Source organism: Pezoporus occidentalis, unplaced genomic scaffold (assembly GCF_034315485.1).
Source record: "Pezoporus occidentalis ecotype Australia unplaced genomic scaffold, CSIRO_AGI_Poc_V1 ctg93, whole genome shotgun sequence".
Classification (NCBI taxonomy): domain Eukaryota; kingdom Metazoa; phylum Chordata; class Aves; order Psittaciformes; family Psittacidae; genus Pezoporus; species Pezoporus occidentalis.
In genome coordinates, this window is record NW_026916294.1 from 7,177,501 (window position 1) to 7,197,480 (window position 19,980).

Here is a 19,980-nt window from a genome sequence, read left to right on the forward strand (position 1 = left end):
TATCCTGAAGGTGACCAAGAAGCACCACTCTAGTGAGACCCTCCCCCACAGTCTCATGTCCACCTCTGGGGGCAACAACACAAGAGGGATGTGGAGATGTTGGAGCGAGTTGAGAGGACACCATGGAGATCCTCGGAAGGCTGGAGCACCTTTGCTATGGAGACAGACTGAGAGAGCTGGGCTTGCTCAGCCTGGAGAAGGCTCTAGGGAGACCTTAGAGCAGGTGCCAGTGCCTAAACGGGTCGACAAGAAATCTGGAGAGGGGCTTTTGATAAGGGCCTGTAGGGACAGGACAAGGGGGAATGGCTTTAACCTGGCAGAGGGGAGATTGAGATGAGACATTAGGAAGAAATTCTTCCCTGTGAGGGTGCTGAGGCCCTGGCACAGGGTGCCCAGAGAAGCTGTGGCTGCCCCATCCCTGGCAGTGTTCAAGGCTGGGTTGGACAGGGCTTGGAGCAACCCGGTCTAGTGGGAGGCATCCCTGCTGGGGTTTGGAACTTGATGAGCTTTAAGGTCCCTTCCAACACAAACCCATATGTGATTCTGTGACCATCTCTAACCAATGCTATGCAGCCTGCAGCATCCACTTTCAATTGTTTTTACTTTCCAGTTGCTTTCAGCTTCAATAAGGTCCACAATACTCAGCAACATTACCAAAGAACTGTCATTAAATGGTATGCTTAATCATCTTCATACAAGATGCCCAAGGACTGTTAGACAAGCTGCAGTTCTTCCCTCTACCTTACTATGGGACCCCTCTGGCACACGAGCTGTTCAAAATCAACTTGTGTATGAAGCTTCCCCAAATTCAGTGGGGAAAGACCCTATTTCAGGCATTTCTGGAAAGACATCAAAATGGGTTTTAATTTAATCACAAGTTTCAGCAACAGAACAGTACAGAAATTTTGAATCTGAAGTTTGGGGAGGTCAATGATTTAAGTTATATTGAACCATTCAGATTCTAAACAAGTGACTTAGATCTAGCACCAAACTAGGAATTGTTTGCTTAAAAACTGGCTTTAAACTGAAAAATAAGAAGCCAAAACTGAGCATAACATTTCACTTCAGAGAAATACTTTGGTTGAAAAGCCCAAACACTGTGGGTAAAGAACTACCTGCATACTTTTCCTGCCAAACTGATTTTTGCTCACCTGCCAAGGCAAATAAAGGGCATTTTTGGTACTTTTCCCTTGTAGGATTGAGTTTCACATATTTGGTCTTCAGAATTCATTGCAAGACTATGATACAGATCCCCTACCAGGACAGTATTAGTGTGGGATGCTAGCGCATCAGAGCGTGAACCCTCATCAAGGTAGATCACATCCATACCTCTGATAACTGGGAAAGGTTCTGATGTGACAGCACTACGTCCCTGGGTTGCAGAGTCATGAGACAAACCTTCTTCTGGGGAGATTCAAGACAACATCACCTTTAAATTTCCAGTTTTGTAACTACGAGTATCCTGCTGGAATGGCACAATTCCTGATCCAGATTAGTTCCATTTCATCCATTTCATTTGCCATTTAAAATTTTAGTAATTATGGGCTGCTAAAAGGCTGCAGAAAGGCCAGCTCAGAGGAGTACAAGGACAGCCAGGAGCTCAGCCGTCATGTCTTGTGATCCTGGAAATCTCAGCATCTCATTTTCAAAGAGGGATCAAGCTTTACCAGTAACTCCTCCAGGCAAGTTCCAGCTGTAGGTACAGCAGCAATTTCCTTTTTCTCAGTAGTTACTGTGTTTTCAGTAGAACTCATTACTAAAATTTTTGATGTAAATGGCTTTTAGGAAGCTAAGGCTGAAACACTGAAATGATTCAGCAACATTTGGATATATTGGAAAATTCACTGCTGGTCCAAGAGTTAAAAGAACTTTGACTTTCATTCTGATGAATTTCACTGCTAAGGAAAGAAATAAATGTCTGACAGATAAAAGGTCACAGGGCCTGGCTGAGCAGCTAATGAGACAGTCTGCAAACCCAGCTAGAGTCATCTCATTTTCCAGTAGGTGCTGCCTGCTAAGAACTACAACAGTTTTGAACAGGCATCTGACAGCTGAAAACACTCTTCTTGGTATTACAGAATAATAAACCCCGAAAATTTCTGGTTTCAAATGACTGAAGGGAAATGAAGTCCATGGTATTTTCTATGAGGAAGTATCACAACAAAACAATGCATTCCCTTATGTGAATAGGTATCCATGACATGATTTCAAAAAATACCCATGGAAATACTCTAGATTGGCCAAACTATACATAATACAGAAGTTATTTGAAGGAAGGGGAGGTAGTGAGAACCTATCTCCACATGCCTCCAGGTATTTGGAGGAATACATTCCTCACAAAAAAATTAAAACTTCCTCTTGTGATCGCTTGGATGCGACCTCAGATATCTTTGCCCTCGATATGGCACTGATGAATGGAATGTGATCAGACACTGCAACTGCAATGCTGCCTTGCCATGCCCAGATATGAAATGCTAAGACAGAAGGTAAAACAGCCACAGCTCTGCCACTGTAGGGTTTCAGTACAGGCTAGCAAGGATTCATTAAAAAAATTAATGAGAAAAGGAAATCAGGTTGCAAAGCTTTATTGTGCTTTGTCACTGTTATTTGAAAACAAACAAACATCCCTGGCAGTGTTCAAGGCCAGGTTGGATGGGGCTCAGAGCAACCTTGTCTAGTGGAAGGTGTCTCTGCCCATGGATGAGCTTTAAGGCTCCCTCCATCCCAAACAAGTCTGGGATTTTACGGTTTCTAGCAGAGCAGGAACCACATACAAGCCAAAATGTTTTGTTGCTCAGCCACAGGACAGAAAAGCCACTAGGCAATACTGGTAACTACCCCCCATATCTAATCTTTAATACCACACAGATGTGCTATTTTACTTAGTATGAAGGTATATATTTAGATTGGACAGACTGCAAAAAATATCACACACCAATGTTTTCTATAAAGAAGCCATTATAATCTATTGCTCCATTTCATACCATAACTTTTGTTGATTTTCTAAAGTGAATTAAGAACAGGCTTTATTAATAAGCAGTTGTGTATACTGCTGGTTGTTTGTTTTTTCAAATTATCATTTAATGATACTTAGAGGAGCCATTAAAAATGCATGGCAGTCATTCTAGCCAGTATGAAGTGTTGCACTTCATTTAATGACTAAAATGTAATTACCTGCAAAAAAAAAAAGCACAAGATAATATGAACACCAATAACTGAATTTAACATGGCTTTGTTCTGAATTTTGAGTGCTGTAAATTATTGTATAGTATAGCAGTTACAATCCTGAAGCATGGATAATTCAGCAGTACAAGAAGATGTGATCTCCTTGTATCACACTGACACAAGAAGCACATTCTGTTAAAGTATCGCTAGTCTAAAAAGAGTCTATTTCCCACTTCCGTACTCAGGATTTGTCCTGTTCCCCACTGAAGTCAACAGCAGTTTTAGCATTCACTTATCTGGAGGATGATTTAAGTCCTTAGAATCTGATCCAATGTCCAGAAGAAATACTTGCACAGGTCTCAGCAGATTGTACAGCACTATGTTAAGCTTTACAGCATATTGAGCCTCCTCCCTGGCAGTGTTTAATCAGAGAACAGGTCTGGCTGATTCCATAATAATTTGATCATGTGTCCACACGTGATGCACAGCACATGCATGTGACTGGATGCTCTGGTCTTAACAGGTAGTAACGATAATGGGATCATACACTAAAGAAAAATTGTCCAGAGAGGGTAAGTCAAAGCTAGTTACTGATAGCCGCAACATTTATTTACAGAAGAGACAGGAGTCTTAAAATAAGTTTATTAATTAAATTCCAAGGACCCACATCATGTGACAACCCAATCTATTATCATACAAAGTGTTGCTGAGTGCTGTCAATTTATCTATGTGCCAAAAGAATTCCTTTCAAAGAGAAAGTAAGCTGGTACCGGTGATACTTAAGAGCCAAGCTCCTTCTGTTCAATCTTCAGAACATTAAATACAGACTGTATAAATAAATTATGCCAAACCAGAACGTACTACATTCTCAGATGCACTGTTCAGTGCTCCATTTCATTGCAATTTAAAATTCAAACATTTATCCATTACACTAGCTTCTTATAGTTTTTTTTCCGAAAAGTAATGCAATGCAACCAGGGAAGACCACACCAAACAGCATGTAAACAATGAGAATAACTGATACAATAGAACAAGACAGCCTAAACTCCTTCTGTAGTAAACATGAATTGGAAGCTTTACAGCAACAGCAAACTAACAGCTAATAGGAATACTCGCTGCACTAGGGGTGTGCCACTGAACCTAGAATGATTTCAGGATGCAGCTCACACAAGGCTTCTCAGTACACTGCTCTTTCAGGAGGCCTGGCCGTACCCTTCCATAAACCGATCACTCACCAGAACTTAAGATAAAAAACTATAAACACCATAAGGTCTTTGTCAAAATTTATACCTGAATTTGACCTTAATTTGTTTCCCAATTACATAAAACAGGCTCATTTGATTGCATACAGAAACAAATCATGCAGGCACTCGGAGAGAGAAACAAGTGATTACTGTCTGCTTAACCAATAAAAGACTTAACTCTGAAACCAAGAAAACCAACAGAACTATTATAAAACTTAAACTATTAATTCAGAGGGAGTACAGATGGTCTACTTTATCAGTTAGGGTTGAATTTCTTTTTTAAACTATTACTGTTGCTACACACTATCAGTTTTCTGTTCCTATCTCACTTCAACAGTTTTTTAATAGAAGTTTATCCCATTTTTCCTTCCCTTCCTCACATGTGTTTGTTCCTTTCCAGCAGCTATTCCTCTTGCCCTTTAAAGAAGTCTTCACAGACAATTCCAAAGGAACAACTTGGGGAGAAAAATGAGATTCACCATTTCAAATCCAGAACTAGGAAATATCCATCTCTTTCCCCTCCCATAGCCCCATCATATAATTACAAATCCCTGTCTCTCTTCTCTATTAATACAATATACACTAACAAGGAACGGAAATTGCTCTTCTTGAGCGTTTTGTTTGTCAGCATACCCAGAAATGCATTGTGCAATCTGTTGTTGCAATATGTAAGCAAACTTCAAGTAAGATGTAAGACAAGACTTTATTACACATAAATCAGGAAATGAGAAAGTCACACTCACAGGCTGTATAAAGCAAACAGCTATACTGTGAATGGGAACTTTCAGTCTGAAAAGAGCTGCTATTGTTACAGCAAGATGAAGATACAGTATCACAAAACCAGTAGTTACAAGCTCCACAAAGCATTCTAAAATAAACTGCAATTTTAATAGTCACATTACACTACTTTCTTCCTCCTTTATTAGGAAGCAAGTCTATTATGAGATAATCACAGCTAGCCTAACATAAGAACAAAACATTGAAGACTGAGCTACTTATTCTGAAGGAGTCAAGAATAATTTCTCAAGGGCTGATTATTATTATTCTAAATGATCCTTTTGCAGCAAAAGGCTGTACAAGTATCTATTCATTCCAAAAACCCAGGGAGCTGGTGAACCATCTCATCCCTTTCTCCATGAGAAAATGCTGCACTCAAAAAGATGACAAGAGAAATAAGACTTTGGGTAGACACAGAATCATAGGATAGTTAAGAGTTGAAATGGACCTTCAAGATCACGCAGTTCCACCCCCCGCCACAGGCAGGGACACCTTCCACTTAGATCCACTAGGTGGATCTAAGCCGCCTCCAACCCAGCTTTGAACACTGCCAGGGATGGGGCAGCCACAGCTTCTCTGGGCACCCCTGTGCCAGGGCCTCACCACCCTCACAGGGAAGAATTTCATCCCAGTGTCTCATCTCAATCTCCCCTCTGTCAAGTTAAAGCCATTCCCCTTGTCCCGTCCCTACAGGGCCTTGTCAAAAGCCCCTCTCCAGATTACTTGGAGTCATTCTAAGCAACTAATTTGTACTAGCATAAACTCCGTTTCTGAAGTCCACTAGCACTACGCTGTTAACCACAAAAACCAAACCTCAAACACTAAGCTGGACACTCTGGGCAGCCAAAGGCTGCACCACGTCTAGCCAACACACAAGTAAAATGAGCATAGGCTTAAGTAAACAAAAAATGCAAAGTAAAATTGTGACTGACAAGAATTTAACAGCAGAAGTGATGCAAAGTCATACAGATCATGATGTGGCAGTGGGAGAAGAGAAAGCTGTTGTAGCTCCTGTTTTATTTTAAGCACAATCATTAAATTAGTCACCAACTACAAGAAATATGAACTTGCACAATGTAAGCCTCTCATCCCTCCCCACCATCTCAGATGAGACTAAAACGATGATAGTTGCCACTCATGATAAATGACTTACAGGGAACACTAGGTAAGTGATAAATTACCCCATTTTGCTAAACAGCAATTTTAATTCATTTCTAAAATGGCTAGACCATGCAATTTCCTCACTAATTTTCAGTTCTTTTTATTTAATCACACAGAGTATGCACTTGAAAAGCAAATTTGCAAATGGGGAGGGAGAGTGAAGCGAGCAGGAGTTTTTCGGAAGGATGCCATCTTAGTGTACACTGAATACTAAATTGCCAGAAGATGAAAATAAGCGGATCTTTTTCCTACAGTCACATCATTAAAAGTAGATTATAAAGTCCTGCAGTTTATATATATCACAGTGATAATGCCTTTCATATAATTACTCTAAGTCTCAAAGTTTGACATCATTTTAAAGGCATTCTTGTTAAATTAAGAATAAACTAGAAAATGCCAAAATACTTAAAACTTCTACATACACAGACAAAACTAGTCTTACCCCTTAAAACTCAATTGGGGATTCTGTTAAAGACTCCCACTGACTTTGCCACTCAGCTGCAAAACACAGATTCAAAGAATCAGAGCACAGAGGCTTTTGATGTCAGATTGCTTACAGAAAACAGCACTGGTAGAAAAATGGATATTGCAATATTAAAAATAATAGTTTTGATTTTTCTACCTATAAAGCTTCTGTAAATGCAGGTTTTAAAAATCAATCTGTCTTGAGGGATGGCACAGGAAAAGCCAAGTTCCTCCTCCTCATCCTGGGCTGGCTCTCTTCTGCCTGCATCTTAATATCCCATTATAACCCTTTCTTCTTAAAATAAAGTTAAAGAACTATTACATTAGTTTCAAAGGATTAAAAAAACCCAGCAACTCCCCCCCAAAAAAACCCTACTTTTTTTCTTTCTTTCTTTTTTCCCCAGAATAAATTCTGGATATATAAATACCTCAAAACTTTTCAAAGACAGATAGTCCATTAGCCAAAAATACTATTTGAGCTTCAGCATCGTAATGTACTGTCACATGGTTAATTCAGCCAAAAAAGTCTTTCTTTATATAAGGCCTTCTATGAGAAGCAGTAACAGAAGCAATATGCGTTCTTCTGGTATATGTGGCATTTCTTTTGGCACCTTATCCTCAGAGCTGCCTTCAGCCCCCATCAGTAACTAAACCAAAAGAATCCAAATGAGCTACAGTACCAAAAAGCTCTTCCATTACTCTTTCCACATATGCTAACTTCACCTGTAAATACTTAATCCATTTTTATATATCCTGTCCAATGAATCATCAAAAATGGACCCCAAAATATCCCTACTATGCTTTTTTCTTTTCCTTTTTTTCCCCATTACCAAAATCTAAAGTAAAATCTGGCCAATTGTTAACAACTTCTATGGTAATTTTTTTCTTCCAAATAAGGACACAAGTAGAATTTCTCATTTAGTGAGGAAAAAGATATATCTATTTCATATCGGTTTGCTTTGAACAATATGCATTGAATTCTAATATCTAATAAACAGAAATACAAATTCAGATTGCCTTCCTCCAAATGTTAGATTGCCTGATGATCACTGCACTCAGTTACAGAAATTGGGTTTAAGTTCCATTTATGAATGTAGCTGGCCGACAAAATTAAGTACAACACAAAAACTTAAGGAAGCTGCATGGCACAGATCCTTCTTGATTTGGGGTAAGAACAGACAACATTCCCCAGAAAGAAAAATCAATTATGTATCTAGATTAAAGAACAGGTACAAATTGTTTATTTTAGAATGGAAGCAAATCAAATACTGTTCGTAACTATCTGTATAACAACACGGATTTATGTCAAGGTCATGGCCAGAAAGACAGCTGAAGAGTCTCTATTTTGCAGAGGAAATACACCCATGGTACTGGCACAGAACTGCAACCACCTGCATATATGTAGGGTTAGGAACATTCAAGGGCAAATCCAGAGCGCTTTTAAATTATGTTGAAATGATTACGCCAAAGTTCAAATAAAACACTCAAATGGCTTTCCGACACACATAAAAACTTGATGGTTATAATAGTGTTATTATAATATAATCTCTTAAGTCTGTAATATACCTTCTTAAAAACAGTTTGACCTATTACTTTTCCTGTTGAATCAATGCTGTCCTCTACTCCCCTTTTACCTCTTAGTTTTTCTCCTCCAGAAACCATTCTTATTGCCCTTGAATTCCTGCTGAGAGGCAAAGAAAGGCAGGCGAAGCCCAACACCACTCCGTGTTCTCACCCCTCAGCAGCCACAGGAAATGCCCAATCACAGCTGAAGATCAGAGTAAGCCTTAATAACAAAACCCCCTCTATTTGCATTCTGTGTGCAGCAACCAGGTATACAAACAAAAATAGAACTGGGGACGTATTCAGAGTATGGATAAAAGGCCAGGTAAATTCAAAGTAATTCCACATTTTGTCCTGGAAAACATACTAACCCTGATGCAGCCTACAGAAGCCTGACAGATGATACACTGATTACTTCCTAATGTCACATTAGACATTAGGAAGAAATTCTTCCCTGTGAGGGTGATGAGGCCCTGGCACAGGGTGCCCAGAGAAGCTGCGGCTGCCCCATCCCTGGCAGTGTTCAAGGCCAGGTTGGATGGGGCTTGGAGCAACCTCGTCTAGTAGAAGGTGTCCCTGCCTATGGCAGGGGTTGGAACTAGATAAGATTTAAGGTCCCTTCTAACCCAAACCAGTCTGGGATTCTATGATTCTAACTTGTCTTCAGCAGCACACACTGATTTAATCTCACCTATGAATATCTAAGAGAGGTGTATCGAAATTTATCTTTAATGGACCATTTTATTCATGTACTGTAAAAATACAGAAGATCTTTATCAAAGTCTCATTATCAAATCTAAGAAAATCCAAGAAAATTTCTGCAAGTGGCAAAATGATCAGTATGCACTGAGTTTTTTGAAGCCTGACTAGCTCTTTTTCCATGAATTCAGTATTACCTACTGATCTTTATTTTTTCAGAAGTCTTTGAAACTGCTTGATAAGGAGGCCTCCCTACTGAGATTACCAATAGTCTTTTTATAGAAGCCTGCAGTAATACTGTAAAAGCAAAAGAAGATTAGCGGACTATAAAAATAATTGGACTCCAGTGCTGTATTGACATTCTAGAGGAAAGATTTGCTGTCATGTCCAGGCCAAGTTATCTGCTGGTAAATTCCACTGAAGACAGCACATTGAGACCACTGATACTTTATCCTGTTCTTTATGCAATAAATACGCCTAAGATGATGAGACACATGCAGTGTCATAGATAATTTGACATGATCATTACATGCATCTAACAAAACTTAAGATCTCATTTCTCAGGTGACAAAGGCTAGAAAAAAAGATACAGATAGAAAGAGTGACACTGTCAGAAATACTGACATCTGTCAGAAACATTACATATTAAGAAGCTATTTCACTTGTTACAGAATTTGCCTAAAGTAACCGTCCAACATATTTCAAAATATATTATTACTGCACAGAAGCTTAGTATTATTTACAGTCTTACAGAACCACAGACCGGTTTGGGTTGGAAGGGACCTTAAAGCTCATCCAGTTCCAACCCCTGCCCATGGGCAGGGACACCTTCCGCTAGACCAGGTTGCTCCAAGCCCTGTCCAACCTGGCCTTGAACACTGCCAGGGATGGGGCAGCCACAGCTTCTCTGGGCAACAATGCCTTACAGATATGAATGGAAAACAACAACAAAGTAACCATCCAAAAAACACTTTCATAAAAAACACTATGAAAAAAGTAACATATCTTACAAAGGATACAGAAATGAGAAGAGGTGACATATTCCACTGACAGGCAAAGTACGTAACTTTGAGATTTGGCTGTTCTTCCTTTTTCTATGATCTAATTGCATGCAAAGTCTAAAGTTTTTCTACACGGCAAGGCATGAAGATTGGTTTCACCACAGCTGCTGGTTCTCCACTAAGCTACTGGCCAGACAGGGCAGGGGAAGTAGTAATGGAGTCTGTATCCTTGCAAATCTCTATCTCCTAACCCATGAGGAAAAAAAAATTGGAAGTGGAAAAAAAAAATGCAAGACTGAAGCCTGTGCCAACAAAAGCAGGAGCCACAGGCAGGCTCCTCTTGCACAGCTTGAACATGACTGCTGGTCCCACACAAAACCACACAGGAATCAAGAGCAAAGACTACAACTGCATCGACTACTCTCAAGCAACTGCAGTATAGGAAATATTCTACACAAACTCCAGGTATAACAACCCCCTGTAATCACTGCTCAGTTGTTCAGCCAGCCAGCCCCAGAGGCCAGTTAGGTCTTACGTTTATTATATTAAGCAAATGTCATGGCGCAGTACCTGGAGTGACAGGATCAATATACATTCAGAAAGTGTTTGTGCTGTAAGTTCCATGAGCTAGTAATTCAACCTTCTTCTACAACATAGTGTTTTCTTTGGATTGATGAATATGGTTTTGCTTTTCCAATCTCTCTCTTCATTTTATAGTACCTTGAGAAAAATGAATAAAGCCCTTTATATGCAATCCACAGTTCTTCATTCTGAGTACACATCATTGGACTTCTAAAGCCATCTGATGACTACTCTGGATGCCTTCAAATTAATTAAAATAGAAGAGTTCTCACAAAACACACTAGCATATATCACCGAAACATCACATCAGTTAAGTTCATTAGGTTATTTCAATCTTTCAGAAATTCCAGGGAATCAAAAAATCACTCTCTCATGGTCACCTGTAAGTGTACCCACAGCTCCTACTCCTTACAGGTTCACTATGAGTTTTGATTGCAGGCCCCATAGCTTCAGCATTTGATATGAAGCTGTGTTTAAAATGTTTTAGAATCCAGCCCCTCAGTACTATTTTGGAGGCTGTATTATTCCTCAGTATTCAAAAGAAACAATGGTACAGTTCTAACCAGTTTTAAAAAAGGTTAAAAAAAATAAAATCATTAAAATCCTGCTTAATTGTCATTAAAGAAGAATTCTGCAGACCTGCAGTCCACTCTTTTCTAATTCTCTTCTACTTGTGTTCATTTTGATTGGATTCCTAGACTGAGATTTAAAGGTAAAACCATTTAACTCTAGGATGATTTGATTATTTCATTATACAAGGATTATTTGTTTGTACATTAGTCTAGGGCTATGGAGACAATATGCACATAGAAATATTTCCATCTCATAAGTGGAAGCAGGCAGTGTTCACTTGCCTGCTAGCCACAAAACCACAACAGTTTGATGGATACAAGGGCAGCTCATGGAGCTCTTGTTCTACCTTGCTACATTCCTTTCATTTCCCTACTCCCCCAGTATAATCAGCAACTTTTTCATGCTGCCATACAAGAAACAAAGAGTTATTTAGGCAATTTCAAGCTCCTTGGCTTTATTTTCTATCCTCATCTTCCACTTTGTAAGCCTCTTTCTGCAAGCACAAACAAAAGCTGAACAACAGCCTCCACTGGCACCCTTTCTATGGAGAGAGTCTGAGAGCTGGGCTCGCTCAGCCTGGAGAAGGGAAGGCTCCAGGGAGACTTTATAACAGTCTTCCAATACCTAGAAAGGCTGACAAGAAATCTGGAGAGGCAATTTTTACAAGGGCCTGAAGTGACAGGATAAGAGGGAATGGTTTTAAACTGACAGAGGGGAGACTGAGATGAGACATTAGAAAGAAATTCTTCCCTGTGAGGGTGGTGAGTGCCCAGAGAAGCTGTGGCTGCCCCATCCCTGGCAGTGCTCAAGGCCAGGTTGGAGGGGGCTTGGAGCAACCTGCTCTAATGAAAGGTGTGAAACTGGATGATCAAGGGGGTGGGAAACCTTCCAAGATCCCTTCCAAGGCGTTCTGTAATTCTGTAATGCAAACAGAATCAATACTGTAGCACAAATGGAGTTTTCTTCACTTACTCTGTTGGGGCTTTTTTGTCAAGTCAATGCCTATCATAGTAAATGACCCATTAAATGACTAAACCCATCTACCCTTGTAATGGCAAAGAAATATTTCAGAAGGAAAAAAAAAGAAGACCTACTGCAAATAATTCTATTGAAATTTGGGAATTTACCATGATCTTCAAAGCTGTTTCGAGAGAAGTTAAATCTTGATTCACTCCCAATGATGCCATAATAACCATTCAAGGTATTTTTTCCCCTCACAAGTGTGCAGTGCTGGGACGAAGTAATTTTTGAACTTCCCTTGGCTTCACTCACAAAAGGACATTAAATCATCCTCTTTATGTCAATGTTTAAACCTGGCATTACATTAGGAAAAGCAGACTTCAGCCTATTACCACTTGTGAAGTGCCACCCCCTCCACAGCAGAGTAACTTCCACCTGACCTACTAGATCCCTGCCTTGCTCACTCATTCCAGTCCATCTCCAGATGGTTTTTCTTATCACAGCTGACCATAGAAAATGAACTACGAACCAAAGAAACCCCAAATCCCTACATGGCCAGATGCAGGATAATTCTGTATTTTGGCTCCTATACACCTACAGCTTTCTCACATGAGTTGTAACTTCAGTAATGACCCAATTCTGCTGTATCTTAGAAGACAAACAACTACAAACAGCTCCCAAAGCTAAACCTTTTCCTCATTTCTCTTAAAACACTCAGCTCCTTTCTGATACACTCAAGTTTAATTGAGTCTCCCTAGACCTCACAGTGCCTTGAATGGACACAAACGAATGCAGGAAGATTAAACATTTTCTTAATGTGACTTACAACAATGTGCTGAAACTTTAATTATTATGTTAATTCAAGCACTTGGCCCAGTGGATTTATTACATCCCAGAAGCTAAACCAAACTACTCCGAAGCAAGGTATGGGCATTAGCTGCATCTAAGTATTTTGTCTACAAATATTCAGGCAGAGTAACTAACAGCTCTGCACTAAAAAATACATTTTTCAAATCTCATCTTAATTTTAGAGCCTTTTCCTCAAGTAGACAAGTAGTTCTGAAGATGTAGTTGCCTGTAGGAGCAGAAGCTTGTGTCTTGGACAAGTATTATCTCCCCACATTCCAACCTTTTGAACTGGAATTCACTAGACAACAATCTTTATGATACTTGTCAGGAGTCCGTAATCTCATGCAAATATATACCATTATAGGATGACAACTGCAGGACAGGACTGGACATTGTCCACATTATATCAAGACTCAGAATAAGAATATCCAACCCTTAAAACAGTGCTTTCATAATGAAGACAGCTCATTATTACAGAGAATGAATTTTCCCAATTTTGATGGTTTAAAGGACCAGCACTGGAAGAAATATCAGTCATTAACATTTTCCTGATGGACAGGACAGGTGTTTCTGTTCAGTTCTCCCTTACATCAGTTGCTAGCCCTGGTTTCCAATCAGTCACCTAAAATAAATACCTACTATTTTTTTAAATTATCCCCAGTCTCAGGCAGTAATTTCCTGATTTTCTGTTAGCAACACCACTGACTCAAATTAAAGTTAAATTTTTGATATCTTTGAAGAGGACAAAGGTGAAGAATCATGATGGGGTGAACTTGTCAGACACTGGCAAAACCAGTGGAACTCTGCTGACTGAACAAGCCTTTTCTTAAGCTACAGAGCTGGAGGTAACTTGCACAGTCTTACCCTTTCTTGCTTTGCCACATCAGTGTGTTTTCTATTAAAGTATCACCAAAAAAAAAAACAAACCCTGTGCTGTAATTAGGAGCAATGTGACTTTCATCAAGGGGAAGCTAAACGAGTGTTTGATATAATAAAGGCAAGCAGGAACTAATGCAAGCTTTCAGGCTTATACTGCCAAACAAGCCGGAGAGTTCATCCTGTGCTCCTGTTTGATTATATATTTTAATTGCTTACTATCATATTGCCTTGATAAGCATCACAAAGACAATTCCATAATTGCCAGATACAAATCTTGATGTTCTGAAGAGGAAAAAAATTACAAAGGATTTTTAATCAGTGTTTTCTAAAGTTGATTTAAATAAATTGTCCTAAAAGCTTTCAAGCTTTAAAGACCATGAATAGCTCAAGTGTAGTTCTAGTATCTTTAAGCAATGTGGTCAAAAGAACATTTGTTTCCTGAATTGATTTTAACATTTCCACAACAACAAGACCTCATTTAAAGGATTTTTACAAACTTATCCTCTATTCAAGTCTTACTCTTAATAATTTATCCAGTACAGAGGCAGCATACCCCTCACATGGAAATAAGAGGCTTATTAAAGCACAGCTCTAATACAAACCTGGCTTATTATTCCCTTAAATTCTTCAAGATCTGAACTGGATCACACTACAAGGGCAACCTTCATAAAGTACGTAAGCTTTACAGTTCATTACATGAATGCAATGTAATTCTCATTTGTATATTTATACACACTGATACATACTTCCATATAGTCTATAACCAGGGAAGACTTGATGTATATTACTTAAGTAAGTTGCTTCCCCCCATTTCAGTGATTTTTACATACACCAAAAAGAAAATCCAAAGAACTTTAAAAATCTCTTTTTTACAATACACAAGCTCATCTGATACAATTTCCTTAAAATCCATGCTTGTTTTTTCTTGTGGCTCAAAACCACAAATACACCTTTTTTCTTGATAGTCAAATACAAAAAATGCTTTTTCCACAGCTAAAAAGTTCAAGGTTACCATGGTAACAGAACAAAAAACAACTGAGGACTTGCTACCAAAGGCCTTTACAGAATATGCAAGGTACAGTCAATAAGAGGTACTGGAAAGTCTTTTATGGTAAGTCTTAAATACACAGAACCAGCAAATCCCATGCTGATCATTATCAACATGTTAAAAGTATACACCTTGATTATCTTTGCAGTAAGGTGCACCACAGAGAGGCTCATTAAATGAAGGTCAATTACTCCAAGTTGCATAAACATAACAATACTGGAGAAGGTGTTGCTGTATGAAGAACTATGTTAGACTAAATTCTCCTCATTTAAGTATTTTGTTGCAATGAAAAAGATTAGCTTGAGCAAAGTATTCATTATACCTCAAACTAAGCAACTCACAGCTGACTTCCTGCCCTTAAGTCTGACAACTTAACGCAGCAAGATAGCAAAAAGCACCTATGGTGTTGTGTGAGAAAATACAGCCCTGCTTTAAAGTTGTTCATATATCTAGATATGCAGATTCCATAGATAACAAATGATTAGCCATCATTACTTAGGGTTGTAAACTGCCACATAACATTTGATTTAAACAGAGACTCAGACTATTTGAATGCGAATTTAATACTTTTCATTCGGTGAGCTAAAACTACTAGAACAGAGGAAGTGCCATCCAATGAATGAACCCACTGTTCAAAATCAATCATTCTGGCAGCAAGAAACATTTTTATCATGTATTCAAAGAAAACTCACTTTAATTTTTCTCAACTGTCTCATTTCAAAAACATGCACACATTTCTAGTTTCATCTTGTAAGGTGCACTAGAGCATCAGTGCATTTCTGTATTAGCTGTAACCCACTTCAAATTATTCTCTTGGACAGTATTATACCCATGCACTTCTTGAAGCCAGACCCCAGACTGTCTTTGACATTCCTAGGGCCAGGTATGCCATCTTTCACAAGGAGCTTTGAAATTCAGCACAGCTGGTATCTTAATGACCAAAGTTCTTACTGACATAGCTGATACATTGTGTTAGTCTACTCTATTCAAGGGCAGCAGCTGAGCAATTCAGTCTGTATAAGGGAAGACAGGCTGGAATTTAGTTAGACACTTAAACTGAATCTGAAATTTACCTAGACCTTTAAGTAGCAGAGGATATATGAGCAGGTTTACCCCATCCTCAGCTACACATGATTTTATTCCTCTGTCTTTATACTAGCTGTATACAAGGTTCTCATTCATTTGCCAAAAGTCTCACCACAGGATGCCAAAGGCATTCAGGAAATTTCAATTACAAACGAGTAATTGGCTCAGAGAACAAAACCCCACACTGGCACGTTGTCACCGAGTCCTTTACAAAAGCAAAGTAACCACACACTTTTATGCTATATCCTGCCATCAGTCAACACACTTCACATACAGGCCTTGCAAATTTACACCTTATATTAGATTAGACCCTAGAGCACTTCGCTATTTATTTTAGGGCTGTATTTTAAAAGACATCAAGGATATTGACATAAGCCCTTCACTGGAGTTGTATAAAGATGAAAGGATGTTCATTTTAGCCTATACTTAAAAAAAAAAGCCTTCACATTTTTGCTCCTGGTTTCAAAGATCTTTGAGATTCAGAGGGCAGTAGTTCTGAGTGCTGGCATTAGCAACACACAAACCTATCACCTCACCGAAGCAAAATACCTAATCGCACTTCTGAATTGTCACCCTGTGGCACCTTCGGCATGTTTTAAGTATGTGTACAGCAATGCAGAGTTTGCGTCTGGGTATCAGAGCTGGATTTGTCTTCTTACTGAGCAAAAAGATGTGAAATACTAACCCCCAAGGACATTCCAGTCATACGGTAGCTGCAGCACAACCTTGCACATACAAAGTTTCATACGTTCATATGTTTATGGTGCAAAGCAGAAGATTCAACCACCCTGTTCCCTGAAAGAACACTATTCCTATGTTCAATAACTATGATAATTTAATTAGTATATGAAGGTAGCTTTTGTTAATTTAACAATCCTGAAATAATTAACCTCGGGGGATTTTAGTATTTCTTTTTACATTATACCTAGTTATTATCAGAGCAGATGGGAACAGACCGAGGGGGTAGTTACATGCCACAGCACATCCTGTGGTCCTATTTACTTAATAATCCAGACTTGGGACCCATCTGGACCTCCTGGAGTTACACATTGCAATCCATGTCCCCAGACTTATTTCCTCTTTAGATGTTCGGAGGGAGGACAGGGGCTGGTACGTGCCTAACTCTCACCCAGAATGGAATTAAAATAGGAATGAATCACACACCTAAGCCCAGTTGCTGAGAAAGATTTCCAGGTCTCAAAGTACAGACACCAAGCCATATATTGATCATAGAGAGAATATTTTCTATATTTTCTACTTTTCCTTTTCCTTGTCTCAATATCCTGAGATATCCTCTATGTAGCAAACACACCACACTTAAGAACTGAATTCAAACCTGGTAATTTATTCTCAGCACTTTGCATTTCACTTAGATCTGAAAATGACAAGCTGTTGGTCCAATTTTTGTCAACATGTTTTTAATTAGTTCTGAATTTATGACAATTAAAGCTCACAGTTGCTTTTAAAATGAAGTTACTGAATTTCCCTTAATTTGCTTTTATTGCTCAGCAATGTGTGCATTTTAATTCACCATGGAAATATTCCATTCTCTCTTTTTCTGCAGGGAAGGCACTGACATTATTGTTATCATTTTTTTTCCCCCGTGAAACTTATTGACTAGAAAATAGACTGACAACAACTCCTGGGAATGCTGGCCATGCTCCACATGTGACCGGCTCCATCTGTGTCTCAGCTGACTCAAAGACCACGACGCATTTCAGATCCTTTGGGGGGAAGAAGAAAAGAGAAATACTGAACTATAACACTGATTTTGTATTACTTGTGTCTGCAGCTGGAGTTTTGATTTTGAACAAATCATAAGTATTATTTATTGTTTTAGGGCCGTATCACATACAGCACAAAACCATAAAAGCTATAATTCATATAAAAGCTGAGACACTACACAATTCTATGATTGTCACCCTAATGACGAAATAATTTTGGCAAGTTCTTAAAGCCTTAATAATAAATGACAAAATGCTATATATTAGAAGAGCAAGGTTTGATCTCATAGGCCTCAACACCATTTCCTACCCCTTGCTTCCATTTTCCAGCAGGAAAGTCATTTTCTCTTCACAGGTCCTCTGTGAATTTGAATTGTTCATGCACTATTTCTTCCCCAAATAGCTGCAGACTGATCTATACTTCTATGGGTATCTGCAGACTACATCTCTTAATCTGAAATCACAGCAGAGTTTTCTTCCAGTAGAGTGCTTTAGAAAAAATCTGTATCAGTAGTTGAAATTAAGAGAGAACGTAGAAGCCTAATAGAGGTAAAATATGACAACCTGTCTTCTACTTAAGTTAACACATGTCTACTAAGCAATCTACCAAGACCATTTATTTGGTTACAATTCTAAATTCAATTTGGTTATGGGGCATTTCCTCCCCTTTTTATTTTGCTAATTTTTCTACTAAAGTAACCTCAGTATGCTGTGACAATGAAACAAGAACTAAACAGCACCCAAAAGAATTCAGATGATATAATTAGCCAAAATAGCAATTTGATAAGCTATTGCTTTTCTAGTTTAACTATCAATGTAAAAAATATCCTTGCTCTAATAGCTAAGTAAAACTACCAAATAACAGAGAAAGCTAAATTCATTATCAGAGCACAACTATATCTCCATGCTTTTAAAACACATCATCACAACTGAATACTTAACAAATACTGGAGTCAAATACAAATGTACATTAACTGTAAAATCTGTTGCTTACTTTTCACAGCGTAGGTCAATTCAGATAGTATTTCTTCTTTTTGCACAAGTATATTCAGCATCATCATTCCCTGGCTGGTTTATACTGGTTAAAAGGTCAACTACTACAAAGATGACTACATATCTCAGCTGCTACATGCACTCTATTTACAGTAAATTTGCACAGGATAACTACATATAAACATGACCCAACTCACGAGGAACAGATTCACCTGGTTGCCAAAGACATCAAGAGTTCAATGAACAGTATTCTCCAGCAAAGCTACAGTTACTACATTCACAGCTAGCTGGTAACTGAAGTCCCACTCTTAACCCCCCAGTCCCTCAAACCTTCTCTCTATGACAGGTACCCATTCCCTTCCTCCTAGGCATCTCATTCACATATTATAGGTCTAGCAGAGCCTTTGTAATGGACTTGTAATTAAACCCAATAATAAAAGGTGATAACACCCATTTTCTTCAATTTTTCCCTTTTGTGCTTGTAGACAGAAACATAATAGCTCCTGATCACTTATCAACAAGGGCTTCGAAGTTCGTAATGCACTAGCCAGAACACTCATCCATATGGGGAGGCCTCCTTCCCAAGAGCATTGCTGCTTTTTGTTCATGCCTCTCCAGTAATTGGTGCAGTCAAGTCAGAGTAATGTGCTGGAATTCTGTTGTTCTCTTCAATGCCTCTTATCAGAGCCAGACTTTATAACGTGTTTGAAATGTGGATTAATTGTTCAGAGAAGGAGGCCAAGTGGAAGCTGAACAACCCTGACCTTCCTGAGCTTGGAAAAAAATCAAAACAGTATAACAAAAGAGAGAAACAGTGTAACAAAAGAGAGAAACATTCATAACTGGAATGGGATCTTTTCATCCCTTTGAGCTGCACATGCAGTGGTCAGAGTATGGCCTAATTAATAATAGGAAAGTTGGTAAACAATTATTTTGTTTAAAAGATACTGCAAAGGGTGCAAAACTTGGAAAGCAGTCACAAGGACAACCACCACTGACACAAGAAAACAGGAAAGAATGAGCAGGAAATGCTTCTACATTAAATCTATCTGTATGGTTTTCAGCTTCCCACAATGTTTCTTTCATCAACTCACCTCTGAATCACAAGATTCCTTTCATTGGTTTGATAAATGCGATACAGAAACCACAAATCCAGTTTCCTGTCAGGAAGGTTATACTTCTAGCACAACACTTGTAACACCTCTTTTTGG

The 19,980-nt window shown here is 38.7% G+C and overlaps 1 protein-coding gene across 24 annotated transcripts in view; it reads right to left on the reverse strand.

Moving 5' to 3' along the window:
• The window catches only part of NRXN1 (neurexin 1), a 682,391-nt gene that overhangs the window by 466,522 nt on the left and 195,889 nt on the right, over nucleotides 1–19,980 (reverse strand). The gene's annotated exons all lie outside the window — the stretch shown is intronic.